Source organism: Camelus ferus, chromosome 7 (assembly GCF_009834535.1).
Source record: "Camelus ferus isolate YT-003-E chromosome 7, BCGSAC_Cfer_1.0, whole genome shotgun sequence".
Lineage (NCBI taxonomy): Eukaryota > Metazoa > Chordata > Mammalia > Artiodactyla > Camelidae > Camelus > Camelus ferus.
Window position 1 is genome coordinate 58,933,805 of NC_045702.1, and position 15,466 is coordinate 58,949,270.

Below are 15,466 nucleotides of genomic sequence, written 5' to 3' on the forward strand. Positions count from 1 at the left end.
AAGGTCAAAGAGTGGGAAATGCCCAACTTCCTAGGAATCCCAGCCCCTTCCCCAGGCTAGTGAGACTGGTCCTTCCACTTATTTGCATATGAAGCCACTGAGCCCATAAAAACTGGCAACATCGTGCCACTTTGGAGATGGCCTGCACTCCGTCTAGGGGTGTGTACCTACTTTTAATCTGAGCACCCAACCCCCACACCTCATGGCCTTTCTCTTGCCTCCCAATGGTATCTCTCTGAATAAATCTACCTTTACTCAACTGTGGCTCACTCTTGAATTCTTTCCTGCACAAAGCCAAGGACCCGCGGTTGGTGGGGCATGTCCCAGGGGCTCAACCGAAGCCTAGGACACTGCGCTTCTCACGACCCAAATCCGTTATAATGCATCATATGCATGACTGGGACATTGTGCTGTATACCAGAAACTGACACATTGCACCTGACTATACTTAAATAGTAATAATTTTTTTAAAAGTATCGTTTCCAAGGCCACGATACTGGAGATTCTGATTAAATAATCTGAGATGAAAACATAGAATCAGGACATTCACAAATCTCCACCTTTTACGAAGGCAACACTGAGAGTGACCAGCCAAAGCTGGCAGCAATTTGGCCCATTCTTTCTCATCACACCTGCAAATTCTGATGGCTCCACCAACAAAATGTATGCAAAATTCGATCATTTCTCACTACTCTGTCTACCACAATCGTCTCTCTTTACCGGATATTGTAGTTGCTTTTTATGTTTCTGCTTCTGCTATGATCCACCTACACTGTAAATCAAATCATGTCACTCCTCCTGCATAAGGGTTGTAACAGCCTCTGCTGCTGGTAGTGTATGCCTGCCTTGTGAACCCTGGCTAGTTCCCATCACTCTAATCACACCTTTTTACATAGCTTTTTATTAAATTATTTCCAGGTTTAAAAAAAAATCATGTCACTCCTCTGCTCAAAAAAATCCTTCAGTAGCTTCTCATCAGAGTAAAACCCAAAGTCTGTCCACTTCTTGGCTCTGCAAATTTTCTACCACTCTCCCCCTAGTTGGCCAATTCCAGCCACACTGGCCTTTAAGCCCCTAGTTCATCTTTGAACAGGTTAAGCACACTCTCAACTGAGGGCCTTGGCATTTGCTCTTCTCTCTGATTGGAATGTTCTGCCACTTGTATCTTCTTGGCTAACACCTTTATTTCACTCAGCTCATTATTTCAGGTCTTGTTCTGATGAGACCCTCCCTGACAACCATACTGGAGGTGCCAACAACATCATGCTAAGAACTCCCTAAGCCCCATCTCTGCTTTATTTTTCTCTATAAAGTTTACATATTTTACTTGTTTGTTTATTGTCTTCCCACCCCCACCCCGACTAGACTAGTAATTCCATGAGGGCACAGGGATTTTGTGATTTTTAAGGGTGTTTGGTGACTTACATGACCTGCTGGTAATGGAGAGGGAAGAGTGTGGGAAAATTTATGTGACTCCCTCCCAGACCCCAGATTTTTGTTTGAGTGAAGACTTATGAAAGACAAAAAGACACACACCCACCTCTAGCAAGGGCAGGGACTTACTCATTTTAGTATCCTTTTCAGGGCCCACCGTGGTGCCTTACAAATAGTAAGCACTTTAATATTTATTACCTTGAATGGACTTTTTCCTTTTGCTTAAATTTTGGGAAAATGTTTAGAAGAACACAGAACATTTTTCAAAAATTGATTTAATTTGGTTTTTCGAAAAACCACATTAATGGCAAGGATTGAATGGCAGTGTGGTTATTTTACTTCAGGAAATTTTTTCTAACCATACTTCATCTCTTAATATCCCTGTAAATTGAAAATTAATTTCTTGTTCCAGTTTACTTTTTTTTCTGGTTTCCTTTGGGGTTAAAGCACATGTATAATAAATACTTCTTTCAGAGCCAAAGCTCTTATAAAAATGTGGGAAAATATTCTGCCAATAAATTAAGAAAAAATAACAATAAAAGAATTAATTCAGCCTAAAGGGAGCAAAGAAGGTCCACAAAAGCTTCAGTCAATCAATTTTCAGAAACGGCAAATGATGAGTAACAGAGAAGCCAAGACATAATGGTGCGGTCAGGCCTTGAGGAGAGGAATCAAGCAGTAATAGTGAGAATCATGATAGATAACCCTGATTTTTTACAGTGGGCTGAACAGTGAGTTATGTTTTGAGGACAAAATCTTCTCTATTTCCTTGACCTTCCAATTTAGGCTGACCAGTTTTCCTTGTGTGGTCAAAATAGCCAGGAACTGAAAATAAGGTCTGAGTTATATTCCTGGCCACTAACCCAGATCAGTACACTTCATGCAGGCCTTTCCTTTATCCTTCCTCCTTGTGTTTCACTTCCCTGTGTGTTATTCAGCAAGTCACTCAACCACTCTGTGCCTGGATTATCTCACATGTCAAATAAACTGGGTTAGGTAATTCTTAGTACCTTTCAACTCTGTCAGTCTAATCATGATTTCTCCCCAACCCCCTCCAAAATGTTTTGTAAAAGTAGAGGCAGATATGTATCCACTCTGAAATAACTGCTTTGAAAAGATTTTTGTTTAAGAAGAAAGGGGGCTGTACACCAGAACTTCACACAACATTGTAAACCAAATACACTTAAATAAAAAAAATTTAAATAAAAAAAAATCTTAATTAAATTTTAAAAAAAGAAGAAAGGGGAAACTCCTCAAAACTCTATTTGGAACACATCACCTAAGCCTTTGAGGGCACACAAAATATAACCACCACAATGTACCCATACCCACAGGGAAATCAACACAGCAATTGCACTATTCAGTACAATGCTTGTGCAGACTGACTCCCACACAAATTGAGATGGAGGAGGCTGCTAGAGACATTTTTTGACGAGCAGATAGAGAACTATGAGGTCAAAAAAGAAGGATGGAGAGAAATCGGTGAATAAGAAAAAAATCAAAACAGAAGAAGGAGAAAGGAAACACGAGCCTAGAACATACTGGATTGTTACTTTGTATTACTGCCTAGTCTTTACATTAATATGTTGAAAATAAGTCTTACTTGCAGATACTGTTAGAGCCTTTTCTTCTGTACAGCAGAGTGAGAAAGGATTGGTGAATGGGAGAGACTGGTGGTGAAACATTAAGAAGCTGCTTTACGTTAGTAGGTATGGAAACAACACCCCCGCAGGCTTGGATTGGGTTGGACGAGTGGCTCCATTTTTAATTTATGGTTACTAAATTCCAAATACTAAATCACTGAGCATAATGAAAATTAAAAGCCTGAGACAGATTTGACTCAAAGAACTTCAACATGCTGAAAGCCCTGGAGAGAACAAGAGTGATTTAACCGTTTGAGCGACCTAGACTCCCCCAGACAACATGAGAAATTGCCCTTCATTTTCTGCCTTCCCTCGGAGTCCCAAATGGGCATATCATTACGTGGAGGTGAAAATGTAAAGAGGAAGGACTTTAACCATTTTTACTTGGTCTCTAAATATTTCTAATTATTGAAATGCAATGGTAAGGAAGCAGATAGTAATGAAAGCTAAAATTTCAGGTTTAATCATAACCATTCAAGGAATGAGAGAAGCAAATAAATTCATGGAAAGCCTGTTCTTTGAAAGTCAGTTTGGAAAACATATTAGTCCTTTTTACGTAGTATATTCTGAATTTCTGAAACATGTTACCTAAGAAATATCAAAGAGGGACTAAATATGTGTTTGTACCTGGAGAGAAAGATCCAGCCATAAGGAACATTTTAAATGTTTACTGTTGTTGAAAACAAGGATGGAAAGAAAATCAACCAAAGTCCAGATAAATTGTTATGCTTAATAATTTAAAGTACTAATGATATTAATTTTTTTCTAGGAGGGGAAAAAAACCTGACCATTGCCACGGAAGCTAAAAAACATTTGACAAATTCAACATACATTCTTGATTTTAAAATAATTATTTTTTAAAAAGATATCAATGGATTTCCCAATACAAAAGCCAGCATCTTAGTTAACAGGAAAACATCTGACAAAGTTGGCAAACTTTTGTGTAAAAGGGAATAGAAAAAAAAATGTGTATAATATTTCCTTCACTGAGCAAAAAAGATAAACAAAAACCTGATTTTTTTTTTTTAAAGTTCCCTATGGGGGTGAGTGAGGATAGGGGCAAGATAGAGAGAATAAAACTGAAAGTGAGAAGCTTCTAAGTTTACCTTTTTATATAGCTACAACTTTTGACAGTGAAAATGTCTTACATAGAAAAAAGTTAAAAATTTTAAATGCTAACACTAATGTAGAAAACAAACAAGAACACTTTCTGAATACTGCCTTGGCCATGTTGTTTTATTCCAAATAGTTCATCACTTGCATTTATTTTCTCTTTTCTCAAAAGTGACTTAATTGATGTAAAAATAGATTTTGGCTCTTTCATAACTGCTATCTAATTTTAGACATTAAGCATTGTAATCAATGAATAAGTCTTGTAATTTATCAACTTACGGAGAAAGAGGAATTCTATTTCTGTTCTTCAAATTTCCTTTCAGGCCTAATACGTAATTTTTTGAGGCTCTAAGTGTGCTTGAACATGTTGTTTCTATTTTGCATGCACTATATATGTAGGAAATGTATTTTAGATGAAGCTTAATGATATTCAAATTTTTTATTTTTTATCTTTATTTTTGTGCCTATTTGATCTTTCAGTTTCAAAGATTAAAGCATTTGGAGTTGCCCAATATGACTGTGGATTTGTCAGTTTCTCTGCTAATATCTGCCTTGTGTATTTTGAAAGTTTTGTTAGTTTGAATGTTAGATATTAGACATATTAAGATTTATGATTGTTATCTCATCTTGTACCTTTTAACAACATGAAATAGCCCTTCTAGTTCCTTTCAATAATTTTGTCTTAAATTCTGTTTTGTCTGATGTTAATACAGTTACAATTGCCCTCCTTTTGTTAGCATTTGCTTCAGGGGCCTTTTTATTGTCCACCATGACCTGTCACTTTGTTTTGTCTCCTCTTTATTCATCATCAGTACCTGGATCTTACTTTTATTATCCAGTCTCTCAGTAGATGAGTTTAGCCTATTTATATTGGTTGTTTTTAATTGTCTGTTTGGACAATCCCTGCTGTCCTATTTTGTTTTCCTCTTACCATGATTTCCAATTTTTTTCTACTGTGTTGCCTTTTACTGAACTACTAATTGGAAAGTTTTACATTCTATTTCTGTTCTTGTAGTTAAAACCATTGCATTTTTAATGTGTATTCATAATGTCACATTGTTCAAACAATATTTAAAGTTAATCCATCTCATGTCCTTCTCCAAGTAAGAGAAGAACATTGGTGTGATGCTGTTTCCCTCCTCCCTACCCTGTTGATGTCAACTGGACTTGTAGGTCCAGATTATTGCTTAAATGTACCCTTTCTTAACAATCACTCACCTTACCACTCCTTTCATATCCCATTTCTTCTTTCTCAGTTCACTCTAAGATCTGGGAATAGGTTTTTGGTGGTTGAGATTATTTGGTTTGGTTTGGTTTAAAGGAAAGGAACAGAACAGAATATTTAGAAAATTAAAAAGAGACCCTAAAGGACTGGTAACAACATGAAACAACATGCATATCATTTTAAATTGTGTAAAACGTGTACTCAAGTGCCCCTCTGAGAAGACCTCATGGATGAACGGAATTTAAGCTGAGCTCGAATGATGTACACAATAGGGACAGATTAAGGAAAGACTGAGAGCTTTTCAAAAGAGAAAAATAATATAAGAAGCAACATTGACCTTGGTATTTTTTTTGGAGGGGAGGTAATTAGGGGTTTTTCTTTTTTAATGGAGGTACTGGGTATTGGACCCAGGACCTTGTGCATGCTAAGGATGCCCTCTAACACTGACCTATACCTCCCCCAAGATTTTGTGTCATTAAACAGTGAAGAAACCAAGCTGATTACAATTGTGAATGGTCTACTCTAGACAGTAGTAGAAAATAGTCTTTAAAAAAATAAAACGTTTCTTTGGAGCTAAAAAGAATTTCATATATATATACACACACACACATATTTGTTGTTGTTGTTTTAAATTTCTGACTTTACTGTTGGTGAAACTGGGGCCAGGGAAGTTAAGTGACTTCCCAGTTTGAATGGGTTTAGAATATAGAGAGGCTAGAAGGCAAAGAACACAGTTCACCGTTTATAGGGTAAGAAATCAGGAGTTACTGGAAGTTTTGAGCCAGGGGGACATGATGAGAGCCATGCTTAAAACAAATAATGTAGCAGCCATGTGCAAAGTAGACTCATAAAAGAGTAAATGAATACATACCTTCATTCAAACCAAAGAAGGGCCTTGTAGTGAAGCTGTGGCTACAAGGAGCCAGGCACAGAAGAATATGATTAATTTACCAGTCTGCACTTGAGTCAGAAAAAAAGGTCGCAAGAGATTGCCAGGGGTTGATGACCAGGAGGCAGGCAGAGCTCTGGGAGTACAAGCAGGAGACTCTGAAGGACGCTGGATTTAAGGACTAAGCAGATACAGGGAAAAGAGGGAAAGGCCAATCAGAGGTCTCCACGTTTTCCTTTATGGAGGTGCAATTGACAAAGACAGAAAAATCAGGAGGGAAAACTGCTTTTGGAAATGCATTTTACTTTAGTCATATTGAGTTTGAAGGGACAGCCTATGCTAAATGATGCATTGAAAAGTTACCGAATAGGGTCAGTGTAATTCGCTATTGGCCTAAGGCAGTGTTTCTCAGCTTTGCTGTATGTTACAATCACCTAGGAAACTAGCAAAGCAAAATACTGATAATCAGGCTCCACTCCAAATCACCCGAGTCAGAATCTCTGCAGTGGGGTGAGGTATTGCTATTGCTCAGAAGCCCCCACCCCCGCAGTGATTCGAATGTGCAGCCAGGATGGAGAACCAATGGTCTAAATTTCCAACTCAGAAACATTTGGATTCTGGGAAAAGTACCCAAGATATTAGGACACTGGTAAAAAAAAAAAAAAAAAAAAAAAAAAAAAAAAAAAGTTACTAAATACCCACTACTTCAATAGCTAAAGTGTTCCTGCAGCAGTGGGAATAAAGATTCGTAAATAGCTAACAATATTGTAAACATAAAATGTAAAACTTGTCTCTGAGGAAGGAAATGTAAGCATGAAAAAGAAATTATATAACTCTGGGTGATCTCCACATTTACAAAGCAGGGGATGATTAATATCTTAAGGGCTATCTGAGGAGCTCACTCCCAGAACCATCCCACTTTCCACGTGCCACACCCACAATACCACCGGCTTTCCCTGAGAAAATGGTTTAAGCTTTCCAAATAACTAATGGACGTTCAGAACACAGCTTACCTATGCAAAGTTGGCGCTCTTAATAAAGATCCACAAAAGCTCTAGTATGTGTGCTTTCCTCCAACCCAAGCCTCCCCCAGAACTCTGGATTGCATCCCAACTTTTCTGAGAGGTCGCTTCATAACTATCCCCTCACTCTTCCTCTCAGTGGACTCTTCAATTATGCTCTTCATCAGATTATCCCAGTCAGCTCATAAACATTCACAATATTTCACATTTTAAAAAAACTTCCCCATTTATTCAGCCTCCCCCTCAAGCTACCGTCCCATCACTCTGCTCCCTTCATTGGCAAACCTGAAAAAAATTGTATTTCCCCATCGGCATTCTCATTCCCCACTTAGTCCCTTTTAATGTCTTATTGGCCCCACTACTCCTCTAAAATCGCTTTCTTCAAAGTCACTGTCACATGTTTCTATTCACACATCAACTGTGGGAACATCCCCTGACCTTCTAGAAATCTTTCCATCTTTAGGTTTCCATACATTTGTATTGTCCAGGTGATCGTACCTCTAGGGTCCCATCGGCTCTGTGTTCTTCTCTAGCTGCAGTTCTTCCTGCTCCAGATGAGAACACATCCAAAGGCTCAGTCTAAACATCAACTTGTCCTGTCCTGTTGTCCTTAGCCATTGGTGATGCTCTGCTGCCCCCACCTGGCCAACCCCATTCTAACCACTTCAGAGGCCCTTGCTGGACCCTTGCCTGGAAAAGCGCCAGGACATCTTACCAACTCTCACACACACCCCTGACCTCTCTACAGTTTCAAACTTCCTTTCTAAACACTGAGTAAGTTCAAACTGGATGTCCTGTCATCCCTTCAGAGTCTATGTCCCAAATTAAATTCATCATTTTTTTCTTCAAAGACCGTTTTCTCTCCGACATTCTTAAATTTACCCAGACTCAAGACTCAGGAGGTATTTGTAACATCTTTCACTCTCTTCATATATCTTGTTACTGAGGAAACTTTGTTGAGACTTCTTTTGTAAATCAGTCACTTTTTTCCCCATGTCATTGGCCTATCGACCTAGACTCTGTATCCCTCTTTTAAATGATTCCAACAGTCTTCTAATTGGATTCCCTTTCTACAAAACCTTCCAGAGCTCTCCCATTGTCTTCAGGGTGAAAAAGTATGTGCCCCCAGGATATAAAATTGAATTTAAAAATCACATTGCAACTAAAGGCAAGACTTGCAGCTGAGCTATTATGAATCCATTTTTTCGTTATATTACACATGTATAAAAGTATATTTTCATTATAATTTATGATTGTATATTATACAATTTTTAAATTAAAAGAAAAATTCTAAATGATAAATTCAAAGATTTCAACTTCATAATGCCATTATACTTTTAACCTACAGAAAGCAAAAGTAAATAAATATATAAACAAATGCGAAAAGCAATTGCTTTACAAGAGAAGTCATTCCTCTCCCCACCGCCCCAAATTAGAATAAGTTCATAATGTGTGTTCTTTATGCCCACAAATTTAAGGTGACTAAATTATATTCATATACAGTTGGGTTCCAGCCTTACCATTTCTGAACTATGTGATCTTAGACTAGTTGTTTGAGCTCTCGGGGTCTCAAGTTTCCTTCTCTTAAAATGAGAGTAATATTATGTACCTCAAAAGCTTCACATGTATTTTAATGACTTGATACATAAAAGGGATTTAGCCCAGTTTGTCTACAGCATACAGGACGTGCTGACTGGTGTTAGCAATGATGATGATGTAAGTTGACAGCCAGTAGAAACTGTGATCCCTATTTTAAGAAGGAAGGGGTTTTTTTTTTTTGTTTTGTTTTTTTACTTTTTCCCACTTTAGAATATAACAATCTTAGAGGTATGAAACTTAAATTAACTGAAAATGATGTAATGCAATTACACTATAACACCTTAATCTTTAAACCAGAGTTTGCACCTGATCCCCTACAGCACACAAGCATGGTGGCTTTCCTTTGAGCTGCAAGAACAGCTGTTCTTGAAGTGATAATCTCTTGTAAACCTAGACTGAGTTTACTGATTCCAGATAAACCCCGCCATACCTGACAGACTCTCAACATCGTCGATGGGGCCAGAACGTTTCAGTCTTGGGCTTGTTGTCATGAAACCACTTCAGTCTCTATTACTCATGCTGGCTGAGAATGACTGACAAGTGAAAAGTTCTGTTTAGTTTCTGTCTACCATTCGATAGCCATGATGATGTGGAAGGAGAATCATTTATCTACAGAATGAAGAGTGGGGCTTGGATAATTCTGGAAACGACATAATTCTGAACCAATAACTTCTTAAACGTTACTTTCAAGATTGCATTAAAAGTGTCTATATACTGTATAGCACAGGGATATATATACAAGATCTTGTGGTAGCTCAGTGAAAAAAAAAGTGACAATGAATATATGTATGTTCATGTATAACTGAAAAATTGTGCTCTACACTGGAATTTGACACAATGTTGTACAATGACTATAACTCAATAAAAAAGTGTAAAAAGAATAAAATAAAATATAAAATAAATAAATAAAATCTAAGAAAGGAACCACTAAAGTTAAATGACTGAATCACAATAAAATGCTTTAAAAATTTTTTTAAAGTGTTTGAACAAAGAAGCATTTGTTCTTCCTTCATAAAACAAAACTTTGGCAATGAATGGTTATAATATTTCTTTACAAATGGCCAATAGGCACATGAAAAAAGGCTCAATATTGCTAATTATCAGAGAAATGCAAATCAAAATTACAATGAGGTATCACTTCACACTGGTCAGAATAGTTACCATTAAAAAGTTCACAAACAATAAATGCTGGAGAGGCTGTGGAGAAAAGGGAGCCCTCCTGCTCTGCTGGTGGGAATGCAGTTTGGTGCAGCCGTTATGGAAAACAGTATGGAGATTCCCCCAAAAGACTAAAAATAGACTTACTATATGATCCAGCAATCCCACTCCTGGGCATATATCTGGAGGGAACTCATTTGAAAAGATACACACACTTCAGTGTTCATAGAGGCACTATATACAATAGCCAAGACAGAGAAACCGAAATGTCCATCAACAGATGCCTGAATAAAGAAGCTGTGGTAGATTTATACAATAGAATACTACTCAGGCATAAGAAAGAATAAAATAATGTCATTTGCAGCAACATGGATGGGTCTGGAGATTGTCATTCTAAGTAAGACAGAAAAAGAAAGAAAAATACCATATGATATGACTCATATGTGGAATCTAAAAAGAAAAGAAAAGAAAAAAGAGGACACTAATGAACTCATCTGCAAAAGAAACAGACTCGCAGACATGGTAAACAATCTTATGGTTACCAGGGAAAGGGGGTGGGAAGGGAGTTTGAGATTGCAAATATTAACCACTATATATAAAAATAGATTTAAAAAACCAATTTTTTTGTATAGCACAGGGAACTAGATTCAATATCTTGTAATAACCTTTAAAGAAAAAGAATGTGAAAATGAATATATGTATATATATGCATGACTGGGACACTATGCTGTACACCAGAAACTGACACATTTTAACTGATTATACTTCAACAACAAAAAAAGAACCATATGTGTGTGTGTGTGTGTGTGTATATATACACATACATACAATGGAATACTACTCAGCCATAAATAATAATAAAATAATGCCATTTGCAGCAACATGGATGGACCTGGAGATCGTCATACTAAATGAAGTAAGCTGGAAAGAGAAGGAAAAATACCATATGCCATTGTATGTGGAATCTAAAGAAAAAAGGACACAAATGAACTTATTTACAAAACAGAGACAGACCCACAGATATAGAAAACAAACTTATCGTTACCAGGGGGAAAGGGGGTGGGAAGGGATAAAGTGGGAGTTCAGGATTTGCAGATACTAACTACTGTATATAAAATAGATAAACAACAAGGTCCTACTGTATAACACAGAGAACTATATTCAGTACCTCGTAATGGCCTATAATGAAAAAGAATATAAAAAGGAATATATATATATATATATATATATATATATATATATATATATATATATATAAATGAATCACTATGCTGTACACCAGAAACTAACATAACATTGTGAATTGACCATACTTCAATTTAAAAATAAATAAATAAAATATATGTAACAGAAAATATCATATAGATCTTAGAATTAGGCTCAGGTTTTAGAACAAAGCATAAATTTATTTTAATTACTTTGTTTAATTGAACCCCATAGCCTTTCAGATAGTACAAGAATGTTCTTAAGGAGATGAGATTATTTTTAAATGGATATGTGCTGGAATTTTAGCCTTTCTCAAGAATGTGACAACACAGGCAGCCAGTAATGAAATACACATTTCAAAGTTAGATCAAATAGAATCTATAGTAACAAAATATTTTTTCAAAGTTGATGGTACTACTTTATTTTTAAACATTTTAAATTATCATTTACCTCTAAAGACAAAATTCTTTTCTTTATTTTTTTCAGAGTTTTAGACAGTATATTTGACACTTGAGAGTTAAACCATGTGAGCACTTTGATATAATTTAAAAATACAGTGATAAAATGTTTACTTCTCTACTATATAGTTGTAGCAAATTATTTTGTCCCTGATGCGGGAATTGTGAGAGTTTGTGCCTTAGACTTCCCTATATCTTCCTAGTCAAAGACACAGATGCTGTCATGAGATGTCTCTTTTTCAGATGTATATTAACAACATTTTTAAAAAGAACATAAGTCTAGTCTTCCTTTATGGATATATGATGGAGATATAGCCTTTTTCAAGAACTGGGGCAGAATAAACATTCTACAGAGAATCTACTTTGCCATTATAGGTGTATTATATTAAAGAAAATTTTTTGTTCACAAGTACCCAATCTAAATATGGTTGTAAATGTAAAGTAAGTCAGCTTTTAATATATATAATTACAGTCCAGAACCATTATAAATTAAATTCAGACATAATTAAAGGGGAGACTTAAAAACTTATGCAGTGATTCTTCATTTGTATTCTACTTAGCAGCTTTCTAATGAGTTCAGAAAAGGCCCTTCAAGATACCTAAGGAAAAATCCAACCTGAGCACACGGAATGGTTTCCATAGTCCTCCTACTGGAGAACTTACACAATATCTGGAAAAAGGGGGGGGGGGGCTGAGGATAGAATGATTTGCCCAGTAGGCAAATATATCCTAAACTGGTGCTTCCCAAATTATAATGTTCTCACAAATCATCTGGGTATTTTAATAAAATGCAGATTCTGATTCAGTTGGTCTGGGGAGGACACTGAGATTCTGCGTCTCCAACAAGCTCCCAGGTGATGCGGATGCTGCTGGACCACAGACCACACTTTAAGAAGTGAGATCCTGAAACGTAATCCCTGTCATAGGCTAATAAAGAATGGCATTTTACTTCCCCAAACTTCTTGTTTAGATGTGTATCATGTGGATATTTCAACTGACTTGTAAACATTTTAAAGTTCTCCAAATTTAAGTCTGATTTAAAATAGTTTCGTTGCTCTCAAAAATAAGTGGTATTAGAAGCAAAGAGAAATAGAATTACTCTTTAAAAAAAAAAAAGCCATCTGAAAGGATAACATAAATCATCGAGAGCAGAGAAGAGTAAAAATAAGGCTTGAGTGTGCTAAACTTGAGTGAGTCCCAGCCAAGGTGGGAGGCGAGGGGCGCTGCGAAGACAAGACAATCATTCCGGCCTCAGACGCGCTGTCATCAGGCATGGGTCGCCCAGCCTCAGTAGATAACCTTGGTCTGGGGCAGTGGGGGATTAAGGCTTAAGTCCCTAAGGCTCAAAGTATTCACCAAGGCCTACAGTTGCTTAACCAAATTGCTTTTATGCCTTTGGATCAGCATTCCATTACCCCACAGGGAATTTAAACACAACATAAACATATATTTAAATGAATTTAGAAGAAAGCTTGTTGTCCTGTCTTCTGTTTTAATTAGGTACGTCTTACATAAGAAACATATAAATGAAGACTCTGTGGTTTCCCTGGCAAGGCTACAGCACTAAGTAAATCCACTATAGTATTATTTTGTTTGCTTTTTTTCCCTTAATTAAGTTTTTAAAGTTTCCTTAGCGCCCTGTGTGGCTCCTTCAGCTTAGGCAGCGGGGTTTGTGGTGAAGGTCTGGGAGAGCACATACCAGCCACCTCACACCCCTCCCGGGCGCCTGACGCCACCTCCCATGCAGCTAGATAGGAAAGCAGAAGGAAAAGGAGAGCAAAACATCCCAGCTGCACTGTAAGTGCCCTTCATGGAAACCCCCTTATATCACACCTAAGAAAAGTCCTTCATTTCTCCTAGCATATTGATGGAGTGGGGGAGGCTCACAACACTTAACTCAAGTATGCAGACAGCCTTCCAAGGTTCATGGAAAATCAGGGTCGCATCCAACTACGTCGTGCCAATGTATTAAAATATTTTGCTGACTCAACTACTATCTTCACCATAGATCTCTGGACTGGAGGCTCCTCTACAGTCCAGTTGGAGGCTATGACCTAGCAACAGAACTAACAAGGGGGCGATCAATACACAAGCCTCGGACTTCTTTTGTTCTTCTTAGTGAGGAAGGCAGGCCTGACTGATGGCCACACACTGCTGAACGGCTGCTTTGTCAGAAAGCCGAATGACCTCAGAACCTTGTGAGTTTTTGCCTGCCTTTTTGTTTTGGATTTTGTTTTGTTTCAGTTCAATATAATTTACTAGACTTTAATTGACTGTGCTAAAATCAAGGGCAAAAAGGGGCATGTGTAGAATATGAGGTGTGTGTGTTGGTACAGCTCCAAACATGTGATTAAGCTAATGGAGACTCACGTGAGACAGAGCTGTATATTTGCGTATGTTTTTTATGTCTTAAGACTCCAGCAGAGAAGAAAACTTAATAAATCCATGTATTATTCTTTAATTTATGCTTCCATTCTTCAGGTGATATACTCTGTTTAAATTAATCAAAATTTATTTTAATTAAAATAAATTAAACTTTATCTGAAAAAAGGCCTACATAGGAAAAAGACTGGCAGAAAAAAAGACTGGAAGATTTGACAAACCATTTTTTTAAATAAATGCCTTTAAATTTTTTTTTTTAAAAAGAAAGAAAACCCTACCTGTTAAAAGTGATTATCTTTGAAAGGTAATTTTTGTGATTTTTATGAGAAATGATTTTTTTTCATTTTTACGTTTCTTGTCCCCTCCCCGCCAAAATACCTGAGCTGTTTAAAACAAAAGCAAACAAAAAAGACTCTACTACAAGCAGAAGCATAATTAATGATTTTTCTTATTGACACCTATCCCACAACTATTTTACATAGATTACTTAATTCAGTCATTCAGCATAATTTATTGAATCTCCTATTAGGCAATCTGGCTGCAACACCTGTCACCCCACCGATCGCCAGGGTTGACTGGCGGATCTGGCTGGTTAGGCAGGTAAGTGTCCCCTTCCTCCCTCACAGTTTCATGTGTGTCCCTCCTGAAGCTGCGTGCTCGTTTGAAGAGGACGACCTTCCCCAGTAGAGGAGGACTGTTTTTCAATCAAGGGTATTGGAGTAGCTGGGCTCCCCTGCTAGGACTTCCAAACAAGCTCTCAAGAGTCTCCTGTGTACCGGGCACTGGGCGTGGCATTGGGATGCACTGACTACATACAGTAAATGTGTTTATCACACAAATATCTAGCCAAATACTCTTCGCTGACCTATGGAAGGCTGCTAGAAATGCAGGCTCCAAGGTACACCTGATCATCTACTAAATTTCTCCTAATTCTCCACCTTTCCTTATATCACAGAGGGTAGAATTATTCTGACTGACTAGGTAAGCTCTTTTTTCACTGTGTTTTGATCTCTAATGAAAGTAATGTCCCTTGATGTTACCAGCGTAACTGCCTTCAGCCATGAAAACACAAATATACAAGCCTCGTGGCCATCTTGCTGTGGCTTTGTGCCAAGAACCAGTAACAGTAGAGCAGCCTCCACTCTCCTCTGAGGCAGGGCCAGGCTTAGTGAGGGGTCCGTGAACCCCTGCTCCTCTCCCTTCTGAAGACACTCGTACTTAGGAAGCCCCAAAGAAAGCCCTGTGAGACCAGGCTCATCAGACTGAATAAACAAAAACTGATTAAACACTCAAAGACCAAAGTCTGTAAAAGATGCTTAGTTAGTTAAATATAGATC